Here is a 17,556-nt window from a genome sequence, read left to right as displayed (position 1 = left end):
CAAATAGCCATTATCACTCTAAGAGATAAGAAAAATTCAACCTCTAAATAAACTTGCAGCTCTAAGGAACGTAGTTTTTTTTTAAAAAAAAAATAAAAAAAAAATCAAATAGAACTCAAGAAACCAATATCATGTTTGATGTTATCACACAAACAGAAAGCAAAATCATGAGTCTTACTGTAAGTAAGAGGCTAAACACAATCACCCAGCAACTATTTTCACAATCAAAATTGTATAAACAAGCAGAACAAACTTAAGCACCCCACAACCATTTACACAACTTCAACATAGCGTCTGAAAAAGAACAGCACCATAATAAAGTGAAAGAGATGAAATGGACCTTCAATAGAACTCAGAAATTTAAGACTCAGTCGGTTTTGAAGCTTTCAAACAGTAAGTTCCCGACAGAACCTCGGCAAGCAACGGACTGACCGGACTACCTCGATGACAACCTCAACGGCTCTGTTTTCGCTCCCTTCTCACGTTTCCGTCACTGTATACGCTAGATTTCCGACGGGCTACTGGTTTGCGAAGGTGGATGGAGATGGATGAACCGATGGGGGAGGGTCGTTTGTGGCTCCGGTGCTCACCTTTGCTGCAGCTGATTGTGTATTTTAAAGTGTAGGGTGTGTTGTGGTGTAGGTAGTATTATATAGGGTAGGGATTAGGTTAGGGGTATGGGCCTAGGAACTATGGGCTAGGGATTTTGGGCCAAAGACTAAAAATGGACTATAAGATTTATAAAAACGGGATAAACCAACCTAAAACTAATTCTCTCTTCTAAAATTATGTACAATTATAATAGAAAAATATAAGACTAATTTTAATTAATTGAACTAAACTATAAAAAATAAAACTATTTTTTTTTTTTTTTGTGTGTTTCAAGATTATAAAAATAAAGATAAGGTACTATTTTGGTAATAATTTTTTTTAAGATTAAAAATGACTATAAAATATTAATAAACCTATTTTTTTTTGTAATTTTATTTTCTTTTAATAAAATAAAGTAAAATAGTAAAAATTAGTTGAAATGGCGATGTTAGGCCTAAACTAAATATTTACATGCTAAAATGGGTAAAATTTCGGGGAGGGTCAAAAATCACATGTCAACAATTCTTCTCATGTATCTTCAACTGTCTGGACGCGTAGGCAATCACCCTACCGTCCTGCATCAATACCGCTCCAAGGCCGAGTCTCGAGGCATCATAATAGACAGTATAAGACCCCGAACCGGTAGGCAATATCAAAACCGGGGCTGTAGTCAAAGCTATCTTGAGCTTCTAAAAGCTCTCCTCGCACTCTTTCGTCCACTGAAACGGAGCACCCTTCTGGATCAGTCTGGTCATAGGTGCTGCAATAGATGAAAACCCCTGAACAAATCGACGATAATAACCCGCCAAGCCAAGAAAACTTCGGATCTGTGTAGCTGAGGATGGTCTGGGCCAACGCTGCACGACCTCCACTTTCTTCGGATCCACCTGAATACCCTCTCTCGAGACCACGTGACCCAAGAACGCCACGGAACCAAAACTCACATTTTGAGAACTTAGCATAAAACTTCTTCTCTCTCAAGGTCCGGAGCACTGTCCTCAGGTGCTGCTCATGATCTTCCCGACTCCGGGAGTATACTAGGATGTCATCAATAAAAACAATCACGAATGAGTCAAGATACGGCCGGAAAACACTGTGCATCAGATGCATGAAGGCTGCTAGGGCATTAGTCAACCCAAATGACATAACAAGGAACTCGTAATGACCATACCGAGTCCTGAAGGCAGTGTTCGGGATTTCTGGCTCCCGAATCTTCAACTGATGATAGCCTGAACGCAAGTCCATCTTAGAAAACACACAAGCACCCTGTAACTGGTCAAACAGGTCATCAATACGAGGAAAAGGATAACGGTTCTTCACTGTCACCTTATTCAACTGGCGATAATCAATACACATACACATTGAACCATCCTTCTTCTTCACAAATAAGACAGGAGCACCCTAAGGTGATACACTGGGCTGAATAAACCCTTATCAAGTAATTCCTGCAACTGCTTCTTCAACTCCTTCAACTCAGGAGGAGCTATACGGTACGGAGGGATAAAAATGGGCTGAGTGCCCGGCAACAGATCAATGCCAAAATCAATGTCTCTATCAGGAGGCATGCCCAGAAGATCAGCTGGTAACACATCAGAGAAATCCCGTACTACTGGAACTGAATCAATAGAAGGAGTATCCATACTGACATCTCTCACATAAGCAAGATACGCATCAAAACCTTTCTCAACCATACGCTGAGCCTTAAGGAAGGAAATAACTCTATTGAGAGTGACCTAAAGCACCCCTCCACTCAACACGCGGTACACCTGGCATAGCCAGTGTCACGGTTTAGGCGTGACAATCATGAATAGCATAATGGGGTGACAACCAATCCATGCCCAAGATAATATCAAAATCAACCATGCTGAGCAATAATAAATCGGCTTTGGTCTCAAAACCGCCAAGAACTACCAAACATGACCGATAAACGTGGTCCACAACAAGAGAATCTCCCACAGGAGTAGAAACAAAAAACTGGGGAACTCAAAGAATCCCGAGATACACCCAAATACGGAGCAAAATAAGAAGACACATAAGAATAAGTGGAGCCTGGATCGAATAGAACCGATGCTGTGACAGACCAAGATAGTAACTGTGATGACAGAATCGGAGGCGACTACCTCAGTACGGGCAGAAAGAGCATAGTATCTGGCCTGGCCTCCCCATCGAGGGCGACCTCTACCGCCCCAACCTCCTCTTCTAGCTGGTTGGGTCGATGGGGTGGCAACTGGGGCTGGGACCATAGCCTGAGAACTCTGCGAGGCATGCTGTGGCTGAGGAGTCTGGGGAGGTATAGCCCTCCCAAGTCTAGGGCAATCCCTCACCACATGACGGGTGTCACCACACTCAAAACAAGCTCTGGGAGGACGTAGCGGCTGTGACTGGCTCGGGCCAGGTCTGCTGGACTGACAACTGGAAGTACCCCGCGCAGGAGGCGCACTAGACACTGGAGGTGCATAATAAGGCTCCTGAGGCCTAGGTGGGGCTGGGACACCACTGGCTGCTGGAAGAGCTGAATGAACGGGGCGACTCATATGGCCCCTACCATGACGACCTGCAGCTGGGGCACGGTTACCAGAATAATGGCCCGACTCTCGATACCTCTTGGCCTCCCTCTCCTCTCTGTCCCTAGCATGCATACCCTCAATCCTCCTAGCAATGCTCACCACCTGCTGATAAGATATATCCATCTCTAACTCACCAGCCATGCTAGACCTGATGCTGGGAATAAGCCCCTCAATAAACCGGCGAACCTTCTCGCGAACCATAGAAACCAAAGATGGTGCACGTCTAGCCAAGTCGATGTAACAGATAACGTACTCCGAGACAGTCATAGTACCCTGGCGCACATGCTCAAACTCCACGCGCCAGGCGTCCCTAAGACTCTGGGGGACATACTCCATCGTGAACATATCTGAAAATTGGGCCCAAGTCAGGGAAGCTGCCTCATCCGTGCTGTCTAATTCATAAGCACGCACCACTGATAGGCGGCTCCTCGAAGCTGGAAGGTAGTGAAGGAAACCCCACTCAATCCTGATATGCCCATAGTACGGAGTATACGGTAGAACTCCTCAAGAAATCCAAGGGCATCCTCTGAGGCTAGTCTGCTAAAAGTCGGAGGCTGATACTTCTTGAACCTCTCAAGCCTCTTCTGCTCCTTCTCTAAAGTTACTGCCCTCTCCTCGGGCTGAGCTGGGGCTACCGGCTGTATAGGAATAGCCTCTAGAAACTGATTAATATGCACTCACTGCTCACGAGTCCGGGCGGCGGGAGTCTGTGCTCCTCCCCCGGCCTGGGATGTAGCTGCAGCAAGGGGAAGCAATTCTGCCTGAGCTAGAGTGGTGTACATAGTCATAAACTGTGCCAAAGTCTCCTGGAGTGCTGGAGTAGTAGTAGCAGATCATCAGGTGTCTGGACTCCGGGTGGTACTGCTGGTGGTACCTTAGTGGCAGCTCGCGCGGGTGCTCTGGCTGCACCACGAGCGCGTCCTCGGCCTCTACCCCAGCCCCGGCCTCTGACGGCTCCAGTAGGGGGCGCGGGTGCTTGGTCATCTCGAGTAGCACGTGTCCTCACCATCTGTGAGAGAATAGAAGACAGAAGTTTAGAATTGTGATATCAAAAATCTGGCACGACAAGGAAATCGAACGAAACAGAATTTTTCCTAACAGTTACATAGCCTCTCGTAGATAAGTACAGACGTCTCCGTACCGATCAACGAGACTCGTATAAACCGACTTGTGATTCATGACTCCTATGAACCTAGAGCTCTGATACCAACTTCTCACGACCCCGGTTTACCCTCCGTGAACCATCGTGACGGCACCTAGTCTCTACGACTAGGTAAGCCTAAATTGCGGAAGAAAACTAAATTTGAGGAAATAAAATAATTTTAAACAGGAATAAAGAAATAAATAGCGTCTAAATGTGTTGCTCGGCATACACAATATTAAGTTCTCAAAAAAACCAATTTATAAATCCAAGACCCGAAAACCCATGAATCACAAGCTAAGAAATACTACATAGCTCTAACTCCAGAATGTCTAACAAGAATGGAAATACATAAGGGGCTAATACTAAACAGCAAGAATAGAAAGAGACTCCTCAGTCTGCGGGCGCGTCAGATATACCTCGAAGTCGCTATAGTAGTGGCCTCGCCTCAAGAGTGATAGGACTGAGTCGAAGTACTTGGATCTGCACATGAAAAACATGCGCAGGAAGGGCATGAGTACACCACATCGGTACTTAGTACTCGGTTGGGTACTGACGAGGAAGGTCAGGGCCCTACTGAGATTAAATAATAATATGAAGTTCGACAGTGCAGATAAGAGCAGTATAAGTAAGTACAACAGTATAAATATCGCAGGATATATATAAGACAACTATAACTGATACAGACGCAAACGATCACAAGGATAATAATCGGGGATCTCTCAGTATCCCGAGGATCTCTTAGTATCCTCAACATGTACATCCGGGGATCTCTTGGTATCGCGAGGATCTCTGGGTATCCTCAATATATGCGAATCTCTTGGTATCCCGAGGATCCCTTGGTATCCTCAATATATATATATATATANNNTATATATATATATATATATATATATATATATATATATATATATATATATATATATATATATATATATATATATATATATCAGGGATCTCTTGGTATCCCGCACCTCAGCTCGATCATAAATACGTACAGGGGATCTCCCGGGATGCCTTCCCGTAGCCTAAAACGAAATGCACAACAATAGCAGAAAAAGGATATACTCAATTAAGCTCAACTTCATACCAAGGCAAAACAGGTAATTCTAACCTAGTATGCTTCACGTAATACAAATAAAGCAGTTAAAACAAATAGAGCAATTTAGTCAAATAGACATGCTTCTCTAGACTAACAGCAGACTAAGTTTCCAAATAATGTAAGCAAGAATCGGAAGAACACAATTTAAGGCTATTTTTAATGAAAAACCGGATTTCCAACAATTAGCACAAGTACGCACTCGTCACCTCACGTACAAGGCATTTCAAGTATCACGATATCAATCCTAAGGGGAGAGTCCCCCACACAAGGTTAGACAAGCCACTTACCTCGAACCGGCTCAATTGTCAACCCGAAACCACGTTCTTTCCATAAGTATTCGACTCCAAATGGCCCAAATCTATTCCATTAAATGTCATAATGTAAATAACGCTTCAAATAACTGATTCTACAATTAAATTCTAAGCTACTACACGAAATTAGGTAAAATGACCAAAATGCCTCTCGGGCCCACATCTCGGAATCGGGTGAAATTTATATTTCCTATATCCTCACACTCTCACAAGTTCATACATACCAAGAACACTGAAATCAGAATCCAAATGACCCCTCAAATTCTCATTTAAAGTCTCTTAATCCCAAGCCCTAATTCTTAAATTTTAGGCCTAGATTCCATGATTTACTAGGTAGATTTCACATTAGAAACGAGTTTTAAGACCAAGAATCTTACCTCCAAGTGATTCCCTCGAATCCCTCTTCAATCCCTTTCAAGAGCTCCAAAAATGATTAAAAATGGTGGAAATAAACCCCAAAGTCGCCAAACCTCTTCTAAAACATTTCTCCCCAGCTGTTTCCGCATCTGCGCTAAAGGGAGCGCATCTGCGGTCCCGCACCTGTGGAAGAATGCATCGCAGGTGCGAAAAGTCACTTAACGGGTTGGGTCCGCATCTGCGGTCTCTTGGCCGCATCTGCAGCACCGCATGTGCGAAAACCCAGCCGCACCTGCGAAATCCTGGAGCTTGGCCCAAACTCGCTTCTGCGGCCACTTAGCCGTTTCTACGGCACCGCTCCTGCGGAACCCAAACTGCAGGTGCGGTCATGACAGAACCAGCAGCTGAAGCTGCAACTTTAACTCCAAATTTCCTCCGTCAACCACCCGAAATCATCCCGAGGCCCCCGGGACCACAACTAAAGGCACCAACAAGTCTAATACAACTGTCCAAACTTATACCAATCCTTAAAACACCTAAAACAACATCGAAACCTCAAATTAACCATGGATTCAAGCCTAAGAACTCCAAATTTCCCAAAATACGCTTTTGATCAAAAAGCCTATCAAATCTCGTCTGAATGACCTGAAATTTTGCACACACGTAACATTCAACAGTATGAAGCTACTCCAACTTTCGAAATTCCATTCCAACCCTCGGATCAAAATCTCACTACCGAATTGGAAACTTCAAAAATCTAACTTTCGGCATTTCAAGCCTAAACTAGCTACGGACCTCCAAAACGCAATCCGACCACGCCCCTAAACCCGAAATCACCCAACGGAGCTAGCGGAACCATCGGATTTCCATTCCGAGGCCATCTTCACACTGTTCTGACTACGGTCAACTTTCCAACACTTAAGCTCTCATTTAGGGACTAAGTGTCCCAAAACTCTCCGAACTTCAAAATCGACCATCCCGGCAAATTCAAAGTAGCAGAAATAAACAAGGGGAAAGCAGTAAATAGGGGATCGGGGCGTAAATTCTAAAAACGACTGGCCGGGTCGTTACAATAATTTCCAAATTCGGGTGTGCATTTCATGTGACCCGACCATAACAACTGTGAATAATAATAAAATAAATATATCGCAAATCGCGGGTGCATTTCAAGTAGCGTGGTTTGCAATGTGTTCCAAAACGGCAAGTGTACGACAATCGTAACTGGTTCAAGAAATAATTCCGTAAATCCTAAAAGCGACTAAAATAATTAAAAGCAGTTTAAAAGGTTAAATAGGTTTAAAACGTGTAATTAATCAGATAATTAGGCCAATTATTAATAGTGAAACGACCGTGCTAGAACCACAAAATCGGGGAATACCTAACACCTTCTCCCGGGTTAACAAAATTCCTTACCTAGTTTTCTGGTTTCACAGGCTTTTAAATGAAGTCAATTTTCCTCGATTTGGGATTTTAAAAATAAACCGGTGACTTGGGACACCATAACAATTATCCCAAGTGGCGACTCTGAAATAAATAAAATAATTCCATTTCGAATAATGTCACTTAAATTGGAAAAACTCCCTTATACCACTTTTCGGGTAAAAATGAGGTGTAACAGGCGTAAAATCGGCTACGAAGTCTGCTAAAATTTGAGACTTGATGGTCGTTCAGGGTTGATACTCGATATCATACCCACCAAGTTTGACGGCCCATTTGGCCAACCGGCCCGATAATTCGCGCTTGTGCAAAATATTTCGGGGTGGATAAGTGGTTATCACACATATGGGGTGACACTGAAAATATGGCTTTAATTTTCTAGATGCGCTTATTAATGCAAGTGCCAATTTCTCTAAGTGTGGATATCTAGTTTCAGCATCTCCTAAAGTCTGACTTACGTAATAGACAGGAAACTACGTACCTTGCTCTTCTCGAACTAGTACACCACTTATCGCTATTTCGGACACTGCCAAGTACAAGTACAACTTTTCATCCACCTTCAGAGTGTGAAGCTGAGGTGGGCTCGATAAGTATCGCTTCAATTCATCTAATGCTTGCTGGCATTCCGGGGTCCATGCGAAATTATTTTTCTTTTTGAGTAAGGAAAAGAACCTGTGGCTTCGATCTGATGACCTCGAAATGAATCGTCCCAAGGTAGCTATCCGTCCTATTAGCCTTTATACGGCTTTCACACTATCTATGATGGTGATATCCTCATGGCCTTGATCTTGTCGGGGTTGATTTTGATTCCCCGATTTGACACTGTGAAGCCGAAGAACTTGCCCGAGCCGACCCCGAAGGTGCATTTTTCTGGATTAAGCTTCATGTTGTACTTCCTCAAGATTTCGAATGTTTCCTGCAAATAAGTTAAATGGTCCTGCGTGCAGGGACTTAACCAACATATTGTCAATGTAAACTTCCATTAATTTACCTATCTGTTCCTCGAGCATTTTGTTAACTAGGCGTTGGTATGTAGCTCCTATATTTTTTAGCCCGAAGGGCATTACATTGTAACAGTATGTTCCATACTTAGTGATAAATGAGGTCTTCTCCTGGTTTTCCAGGTTCATTTGAATTTGATTGTACCCGGAATAGGCATCGAGAAAGGTAAGGATCTCGTGGCCAGCCGTGGCATCGATCATGCGATCGATGTTAGGCAGTGAAAAAGAGTCTTTAGGGCATGCCTTGTTTAAATCCTTGTAATCTACGCACATTCTAAGTTTGTTCCCTTTTTTAGGGACTACGACTGCATTGGCTAACCATTCAGGGTATTTTGCCTCCCGAATGGACCCTATTTTAAGAAGTTTAGTTACCTTATCCTTTATGAATGCATGTTTCGCCTCGGACTGGGGCCTTCTCTTATGCTTCACCGATTTAAACCTGGGTTCGAGGCTTAACCGGTGTGTTATCTCCGGTGGGATTCCTGTCATGTCTAAATGGGACCAAGCAAAACAATCCATGTTATCGATAAGAAATTGAATGAGTTTTCCTAAGTTCGGGGGTTAACCCCGTTCATAGGTATACCTTTCGTTCGTGTAGATGCTCGATCAGTATCATCTGTTCCATCTCTTCAACTGTTGACTTGGTTGCATCTGACTCTTCGGGAACAACATAAGTTCGAGGAGTAAGGAAATCCTCTTCTTCTTCTTCTTCTTCGATTACCTGTTTCTCCGATTCGGTCGAAGCTGGGGACGGTGATTGCTATTTGGCCATCTGCTTATCTTTGGTGCTTGATTTTTCTGAGGTCGAAGGTGCTGATATCGGCGTCACCTCATCGACTGCAAATATTTCCTTTGCAGCGTGTTTTTCCCCGTAAACTATTTTCACACCATCCACTGTCGGGAATTTCATCATTTGATGAAGGGTCAACGGTACTACCCTCATGTTGTGGATCCATGGCCTCCTGAGTAGTGCATTATATCTCATGTCGCCTTTGATGACATGGAATTTTGTATCTTGGATGGTCCCGGCCACGTTTACTGGTAGGATTATGTCCCCCTTCGTTGTTTCACTTGCCATGTTGAAGCCGTTTAGGACTCGAGATGCAAGCACAATTTGGTCCTGCAGGCCGAGCTGCTCTACGACCCTTGACCTGATTATGTTTACCGAACTACCTGGATCCACTAGAACACGTTTAACTTGAATTTTATTTAGCAAAATAGAAATTACCAGGGTGTCATTGTGCGGTTGAGAAATGCCCTCCGCTTCTTCGTCATCGAATGATAGGATGCCTTCGGGCACATAACTCGGAGTCTGCTTTTCCCTGGTGATTGACACCTTGGTATGTTTGAATATAGGCCCTTGTGGAACATCGACCCCGCCAACGATCATACGAATTATATGCTGCAGTTCTTCCTGCTCATTCTTTCTGTTGGCATCTCTTTCTATGAAGTGATTCTTAGCTCGATCACTGAGGAACTCTCGAAGGTGGCCCTCGTTGAACAATCGAGCTACCTCCTCCCTCAACTGTCTGCAGTCTTCGGTTCTATGGTCATGTGTGCCATGATATTTACACATCAAGTTCGGATTTCTTTGAGAAGGGTCGGTTTGTATAGGTCTGGGCCACCTGGTGTCTTTGATCCTTTTGATAGCCGATACAATCCCTGATGCATCGACACTGAAATTATACTTCAATAATCGAGGTGAACCATTCTTACTCATAAGTCCTCTAGAATTTAGCCCTCGATCATTTCTTTGATTGTTCTGAGGAGAGTTGCGCCCTGGACCATTGTTTTTCCGATCTGTAACATATGCTGATATCGTTCTCTTTTCGACCTTGGTTCCCTGTCGGTATCCCTCGGGGCTTTAACTGCCACATCTGGTTACTCGATCAGATTTTGCTTCAACTGTCATGGCGCTATCGAACTCCGCTCGTTCAATCCTTGGGTGAAAGCTTGAACGGCCCAATCATCTGTGACCGGTGACAATTCTATTCGCTCCATTTGAAATCGGGATACGAACTCCCTTAGCATTTCATCTCGTCTCTGTCTTATCCTAAAAACGTCTGATTTCCTTGTTGCGACCTTTATGGCCCCGGCGTGCGCCGTCACGAAGGCGTCTACTAACATAGCAAACGAGTAGATGGAATTCGGTGGCAAGTTGTTATACCAAATCATTGCTCCCTTTGACAGAGTTTCCCCAAAATTTTTCAACAAAATCGACTCGATCTCATCATTTAAGTCGTTTCTTTTAATCGCTCATGTGTACGAAGTGATATGTTCATTAGGATCGCTCGTCCCGTTGTACTTAGGTATATCCGGCATACGGAATTTCTTAGGAATGGGCTTCGGGGCCGCAATCTGAGGAAATGGCTTTTGCACGAACTTCTTTGCATCCAAACCTTTTAAGATAGGGGGTACCCCCGGTATTTGATCAACACGGGAGTTGTATGTTTCCACTTTCTTGTCATTATCTTCGATTTTTTCTCTCCCGACTCGATTCTTTTGGTGAGCTCCTCGAGCATCTTCATAATTGCAGGATCAGTCCCCGATCCATTACCTTTCGACCTTTCTGGCACCGCCTCAGTATGACGAGTGGTTCCCGGTTCGACTACGCTCGGAGTTTTATGTTGACTTTGAAGCTGAGCGATAGCAACCTGCTAAGCCTGTAGCATCTCGAATATTACATGGAGACTAACTCCCGCGTCTCTTACACCCTGTGTTCCATGGCCACCAGATCAAACTTCTCTGCGTACACTTCCTCCGGGGTCTGCGCCTAAGTCCGCATTCAAAGCAATGTGCAAACTAACATCGACCGGTTCTGCAATCGGCACTTCCCCAGGGTTAATCGGTGGTACACCAGCTCCTGGAGCAACTACATTATCATTTTCCCCGTGAAGTCCAAGACCATTATCGCCATGCACGGGTTCGTTTTGTGAGTTTGACATGATTCTACCTGAGAATAAAAATTCTTGACAAGAACAAATGTGAAAATAACATGTGTTATCAGAATCGGTACTGAAACAATCACTATTATCCTTAGCCCCACGGTGGACGCCAAACTGTTTACCCTAAAGTCCGAGTAACAATTAAACTTGTATTGTGGTTTTAAAGATATGTGATTTAATCCAATAGTAATTGACAAACAAGGAATCTTATATATAAATTAAAGAGTAAGGTAAGTCAAACCAACGTATAAGCAGACCTCGGCCTCGAACAATGGAAACCTCGAGGTAGGTGAATAAGAACAATAAAATAATAACAATGAGATTCAGATGAGCAGTAAGCAAGAAAGTAATGTAGGTATATTCTCTTGTCAATGATTGATGCGTTACAAATGATTGGGATCCCCTTTATATAGTGGGGGAATCCTAAATAAGGTACATTTCTAATTACAGTAGGGAATCTTTTTATACAGCTATCTAACCGCCTAGTACAAATCCATTCCGAAATTTACGCCGTGATCTTAGGGCCACCGGGGGAATCTCACTCTTTCTGTTATAAAACCATAACGGTATTATCTCGAGGTTGGTCATATTCGGCCACGATGTTCATCGAGCACTTAGATATTCGAGTCTTATATTCTGCCATCGGGCTCAAGCTCGGTCAACATCGAACTTGTTCTCGACGCGACCCATCGAGCCTGCAAAATCGGGGACACTTGATTTTGACCATATACATAGGGTTGTGGTTCTTTCATGACTATTGTTATTAGGATATTGATTTTGATTTCTTAGTTTATCATATTGGTTTATTTATTCAATCTTGCGCTTAATTATTTAATTGCTTGATCACCAATTGAATACTATCCACGAATCTAGAATTGAACTCGATAGTGGGAATTATAGATTGTATATAGGATTGAGTAGAGCAAGTTCTTGAACCTGGGCATCGGGGAATGGATACGCAGTTAGGATAGACATATACCTAATTACCTTGCTTGGTTGATTTGCAGGAATTATAAATGCGTTCTTGTTAGTTATAATTCCATAAACATATAGGCGTTAAGTTAGCTTGAATAGGGGAGTAAGAACTCTATAGATTCTTATGAGCAATATCAACCATGTTAACCAATAAACCAGATAAATTAATTTGTCAATTCAATTGAAGAATACAATATGATTGTTAGATAGCCCATAACCCTAGAACGTTTTCATCACATTAATAACATAGAAATCTGCTATTCTTTTATTCAGAGTTCATTATTTATTTTTTTTTAGTTTAGTTACTTTAGCATCACTACTTTTGGGTCTAATCCTTGATTAGATAATTAGGATAGTCTATTTTAGTTAATAGTTTATCACAAGTCCTCGTGGGTTTGACATCCGACTTTTAGTCACTTTATTACTTGACGATTGCATATACTTGCGTGTGCGTTTGGCCACAACAGAAACAAAAAATTCATCATCTTTTATCTGTTCTACTCTATCACTGGCAAGCTTAAACTATTCGGAGCGCCAAAACATTACGTGATTCATAGGTCGGAGATCTGTGCACCTGCCAAACTTGTTTTTCCTTCCACCTTCTTTGCTTTGTTTTTTCTGGAATATGTCAAAAGGGGTTTTCTGATAACAGTATTGGATTCTATTGTAGCCTCTTTACCATTGATCACATTGCCAATACCATACCTCTCCTTAACTTGGCTTTCACGGTCTGCCCTTTCTAATTTTGAAGATTCTGCAGTTTTTCTCTGTGCGTCTATCTCAGCTTGCATCATGACTTGAAGAAGTTCTAAGGGTATGGCTGCAGGATCCAACTCCCGACAACCCTTGGGAACATTTAGAGCGTCTTTGCCCGTGAGCACGTATGAAGGGACCTGATGAGAGAACCTGAAAATCTCCTCCCTTGGAATTCTACGAATATGTTTAGGGTCTTGATGCTGATGGAATACTGACTTGAAGCCAGCTACTTTGACTAATGGAGCAACTCTGACACCTTCGTCCTCATTGTAGTCTTCAAGCACTTCCACCATATCATATTTGTGGATCACATCATCCCGAGTTTGCTCGTTCCATTCGGGAAACCAATTCCTATACAGAGCCCACACATCCCCCTTCCTGGGAAAAATTTAGAGAACGCCTCTGGTTCCTTTTGTCCACTTAACTATGTGGGAGAAGAATTGAGTGTCTTATTAATTTCATGCTTGCCTATTCTGAAGTTTCCACTTGTTTTCAGAAACCCAGAACCAACCCAGTTAATTAGCCCAAATTCAGAGTTGCTTTTAGAGGTCAACCAGCTGATTCGCACTTTAAATGGCTTTCTACTTATGACATTGTGAATCAGAGCATAATAACGGGGCATGCCATCATCATTATCATAAGCAGCCCAAACTTGATTATCTTCAAATAATTTCTCCGTTCTATCCTCGTCAAAATTTCGAAAATCCGAATCAGGAACCCTCATAGACTTAATTTCAGTATCTTCTAGTTCTGAATCGACACTTGTAGTAGAGACGACACTAGACTCTTTGTGCTTGCATGATTTGCTGGAGTTCACTAATACACCATTCACAGTTTCCTCTCTTCTCAAATCATTTTTGAGAAATCCTTGTGTAGTATGGGCAGCAGCAATTTGCTTCTTTTCTGTTTCCTTGTCCTCCTTATATGACGTCCTAGATGCAGAAGTTGTGCTCCATTCATTCAGCTTCTTCCAGATCTTCGTCCTAGCCTTTTCCACCAGCATATTGCGAACTTCTGACTGAGACAACTCTCTTGAACTCTGACGCTTATTACTACCCACAACAACAACTCTCTCAGCTCTCAAAACACCATTCTCATTTCCATGCAAGATTCCATGGCTGCCAGATCTAGCTTTTCCTGCCAATTGATTCATCGTTGCTCTTCTTTTACTAGTTGCTTTCTGCTCATTTATGTGTCTCTTTTTGTTTACCCTGTCAGCTTGTGCAGAACTGGAACCCAAATTAGGGTAAAAACCAGTATAAGTTTTATTACTTTTCTGAGGAAAATCCTCCATGTTTGGTGTATTTACAGCTGCTTCTTCATGTACTCTCTTCAAGTTCTGACCAGCCGGGTGGCCATTGGAGGCAACATGCATAGGGGAAGCAGCATAGGGGGGCACCCCATTACAACCTCTTAACTTAAAATCCTGAGCCTGCTGATTGTTTGCTCCAATGTTTGAGCCAAAGCCAGAATGTCCAGGTATCCCCGTATTGAAAGCTGAAGCAGACGATCCATTAGCAGCATGACAGTTTGTACCCTGCTGCTGCTGCTGGAAGAAAGGCCCTGTATTAGATGATGCATGTCCATTGACAGGAGGAGCACCTACCTCCTTCGCCCAAAATGGCTGGTGACAGTTGGGGCAGACAAGAACTCTGTTGAGATTTACTTTCCAATATTCATATTTAATCGAACATCGATCGCAAGAGGTCCGGAATGTAGCAGGTTTTGCAGAGAAGCCACGGGGACGGGGTGGAAATTGGCAGTAGTTGAATTTCTTGCCCTTGCTGGATCGATAGTGAAATTATGAAAACCATTCGACCTACCTCGCATTGATGGATTTCCAACGCCAACATTCCTCATAGCGCGTTTCTGGTCATAAGTCATCCTTTTAGCTCGGTCAGACAACAAACTCCATGCTTCAGAGAGAACCTTAAATGCCCCATCCGCCCCTACGGATTTGTTTTTATCAGGGTGAAGAGCTAGAGCAAGCCGTCTGTAATGTTTTCTTATTGTTTCAACATCAGCCGAGGGATGTACAGAAAGGATTCCATAGAGATCAACTTCACCATTTATCTTCTTTTCCGAAGCTACATAAATATGAAGCATCTCAAGGAAGTGAGAAAGGCCATCAACGCCTGGGAAAAGGTTTTGAGCCTTTATAGCGAATTTTTGAGCTCCATCAATGTCCTTGTTGCTTAACATCTGCTCGGCAATTTCTTTGGCCCTAATGGCTTCATCTTTATTACACTCCATTTGCCTTAAGACCCAAACTATTGATTGAGTGCTACGAACATGACTCAATGATGTGTATTAGATGAACTTTATCACAAGTGCATGATTCCAAATCTGTGAAACCCAAATTTAATTCATCACTTAGCAAACTGCATATGGCTTGTGGAAGCTGCTGGCAAACACCACAAGAGACTAACAAAGATGAATATATTTTCCTATTTATGAATTCAAAAAACTTTTGCATTATCTAGTCAATGATTGATATAAACCGAATATAAAAACCTATCCCTAAAATACGGGTTTTAAGGGAAGCCAAATCAAAGGAACCGACAAAGCAGTTAAAATGATAGAACAGATGCAAAGTAATAACAAAAAATCTATCACATTCGCGCGTTCCATCCACCAAATGAATGCATCTACTTAGAACCCAAGTTCCTAAATATCATTAACTCCATTTTCGATTTCTGCAAGTTAATTCCACCTATGGTCTAATAAAAGGCGCATGAAGAACCAGCAAATGACCATAAGAAACTCACATACTGCATTAACAAACTTACTGAAACCAACCCATATTGGCATGAAAATTAATCTTTCGTATTCTCTCTCTCCACAAATCAACTATGAAGCAATAGATACATCAAACCAACAAATTTAAAGGAGCAACAACATATAAGGTTCATGAAATTAGAAAGCTTATAAAACCCTAAATTCCAATTCAACTCAGCTTGAAACATAAAGAATAAAAGAAGGGGGGAAAAAAAGAGGAGGAAAAACAATGCAGAAATCTATCTCACAAAAGCAAATGCAGAAAATATTTACAGCATAAAGTGAAAGAACACACACTATAACTTGATCAGATAAAAATTTACCTGTCAACCCAATAATCTGAACAGCATAAAGTCACTCGCCCGTTGTATCTCCCACCAACAATTTTGACCCTAGAGGAATTTGCAAATATATATGAATTATTTTATTTCAAAATAACAGAGTTGAAAGTAATTTTGTTTTTTTTGGAGGTTAAGCCCTAACCATGGTTAATTTAGATTAGCCACCGTCTGAAATTTAGAGAATGTAATTTGCAGAATATTTGTTGACAAAACGGAATTTCCAAAATATTTTAGTATATGTAAATTTCATGTACAACTTATTCCTTCATGTATTTGTACTGACTTCTTTTGGATTGTAGACTCATGACTTGTTTAAACTTTTAAAATATACTTTAGATTTTACAAACTTAAGAACATACTAAATTCTAGAGTGATTTAAGGAAAGTAATTAAGATATGGCAAATTTTAGTTTTTAAGAAGTTTCTTTACTCTATTTCAGGAAAATCTAACAAACAGATGAGCTATTTCGATTGATGCTAATTATGTTTTATCTGAGATTCCAATTTCCATTTCTTTTTACAGGAATGAATTGTGAAAGCTATGAAGTTTTTTTCCTATTCTTTTCTGGTCTTTCTCTTTATTATTAAAGAGATCTGAAAGGGGAAACCATTAATTTTGTGATCTGTGCATGATTTTGCCAGTGCTGAAGAGACTTAAAGTTGTGCAAAAAATATAAAGGGTGCCCGGTGCACTAAGCTCCCGCTATGCGGGAGTTTCCGGGAAGGACCGGACCACAAGGGTCTATTGTACGCAGCCTTATCCAGCATTTCTGCAAGAGGCTATTTCCACGGCTCGAACTCGTGACCTCCTGGTTACATGGCAGCAACTTTACCGATTACGCCAAGGCTCTATGAAGTCTGAAATGTGATTCACGTGAGCTGGATATGTAAGTCCATAATTTCAAGTGAGAAGATCTGTGTGAAATTGTCATGTTCTGTTCGATTCGAAAAACATATTAATTCATCATTTTGTTTCCAAACTGAATCTCGAGCATTGAGAAGTGTATTTTTCTGAACATCCTTGAATGCACCAAAACTGCATGCAGCTGTCGTGATATTTGGGACATGTAAGTTAATAGCATAAGGTGTTGTTCATCCATACCTCTCAAGCAATCAATCTATTTACCTCGAAAATACGAGTAACAATTACATTTGTTTGTGGTTTTAAAGATATGTGATTTAGTTCAATACTAATTAATAACCAAGAAATCTAACGTATAAATGAAAGAAGTAAATTGAATCAAACCAGTGATTA

At 41.9% G+C, this 17,556-nt stretch overlaps 1 pseudogene; it reads right to left on the bottom strand.

Moving 5' to 3' along the window:
• Positions 1–12,734: 12,734 nt before the first annotated feature.
• On the bottom strand, positions 12,735–16,534 carry LOC109213622 (annotated as a pseudogene).
• Between the last annotated feature and the right edge of the window lie 1,022 nt (positions 16,535–17,556).

The sequence above is a fragment of the Nicotiana attenuata genome, unplaced genomic scaffold (genome assembly GCF_001879085.1).
Source record: "Nicotiana attenuata strain UT unplaced genomic scaffold, NIATTr2, whole genome shotgun sequence".
In the NCBI taxonomy this organism is placed as follows: domain Eukaryota; kingdom Viridiplantae; phylum Streptophyta; class Magnoliopsida; order Solanales; family Solanaceae; genus Nicotiana; species Nicotiana attenuata.
This window is presented reverse-complemented; position numbering and strand designations above follow the sequence as displayed.